The sequence below is a fragment of the Psammomys obesus genome, unplaced genomic scaffold (genome assembly GCF_907164565.1).
Source record: "Psammomys obesus unplaced genomic scaffold, mPsaObe1.curated_primary_1811, whole genome shotgun sequence".
Classification (NCBI taxonomy): domain Eukaryota; kingdom Metazoa; phylum Chordata; class Mammalia; order Rodentia; family Muridae; genus Psammomys; species Psammomys obesus.
The window spans coordinates 424,238-425,893 of NW_026596134.1; positions in this window are offsets into that span (position 1 = coordinate 424,238).

The following is a 1,656-nucleotide window of genomic DNA, read 5'->3' on the forward strand; positions in this document are numbered from 1 at the left end:
CCCCCCCCCCCCCCCCCCCGCCCCATGTCCTGTGTGTCTGAGCTCTCCTCTAAATGCTGATGACATAAAGTCTCAGGCCTGGCCAGTTTCAAGGGACATGCAGCCTCCTTCCCTGCTCAGCGGTTGCTTCCATAGCCCCCTGCGGTTTCACCCGCAAGTGCAGGTCATGGCCAACGTGTGCAGCCGAGCTTGTTCGAGCATGTCTGGCTCCACAGGTCCCAGCTGCTTCGTCCTCCTCTGATGATGATCTGTCTTCTCAGCAGCAGTGCGGGGCCGCTACCGGCTCACTTGTCCCTTTAAGGGGATCACAGTCCTGTTTTGCCTGTTGTCTCCTATCTGAAAGCTGCTGTTTTGTGTATTTTTTTTTCCTCCCAGTTGAAGGCAAGAGGGTTATCAACCTGACATCCCCATAACACCCTCTTATGGCTTGAATCTGGAATGTTCCTTCACAGGGTAAGACTGTCTGGGTAGGCTGTGGCAGCTTAGGAGGCGGGGCCTGGCTGGCAGAAGCAGGGCAGCAGGGGCAGGCCTTTGCGGGCAATAGCCCAGCCTGGGCTCTGCCCTGGTCTCTGCTTTCTGATCTGTTATGAAGTGGGGAACTGGGGCTGGAGCAATGGCGCAGTGGTTAGGAGCACTGGTGCTTTTGCAGAGGACCAGATTTTATTCCCAGCACCCATGTGGCAGCTAACCAACATCTGTAATTTCGGTTCCAGGTGATCCAATGGCCTCCCTCTACTTGCCACCGGCACTAGGCCCGCATGGAGTGCACACAGTGCAGGCAAGGGGCTGGAGAGATGGCTCAGGGGTTAGGAGCACTTCAGCTCTCCCAGAGCCCTGAGTTCACTCCCCACCACCAACAGGGCACCTGTCTCTAATTCCAATTCCAGAGATCTGACACCCTCACACAGACACATGCAGGCAAACACCAATGCAAATAAAATAAATTAAAAAAAAAAAAAAAGCAGGTAAAACATTAATTGAAACAAAAGCAAACACCCGCTGCTTCCTTGTTAATGCTGCCACCTGGTGGTAAAGTCTGAACTTCAGTGATTCTTTAAAACAAAACAAGAAACCTAAGTTCTCAGGTCTCACTTTGTAGCCCTGGTTGGCTTCAAACTCAAGAGATCCCTGCCTCCCAGTTCTTGGATGGAAGGCGTACGCCACCACGCCTGCTTGCCTTTGAGCCCACAGACTCCCTGTGCCACCCAACATCGTCCCCAGAGAGCCAAGGCGGCAGACACTGGTGTGCTGCCACGTGGAAGAATGATTTATTAGAACAAATTCCATGACAAATCATATAAAATAACCATTTTCTGAAAGACAGCCACAAGACCACCTGAGAACAATGCACAGAGACACCTTCAAGAAGCCAGGCAGGTGCGACACCAATGCCAGGCCGAAGGCTAGAGTGACAAAGGAACTAAATGTGGGAGGAACACCAATTTGTGCATTAAAAAAAAAAAAAAGTACAGTGATGATCAGGGGTGGGAGGCAGAGTCTGCAGGACAGCCACTTACTTTTGGGGAGCAGGCTGTGGGCGATGTGTGGGACATGCGGGGGGAGCAGCCACCAGGCTGGGCTGGCACCTCCTCCTGACAAACAGCAGGCTACACACACACACACACACACACACACACACACACACACACACACACA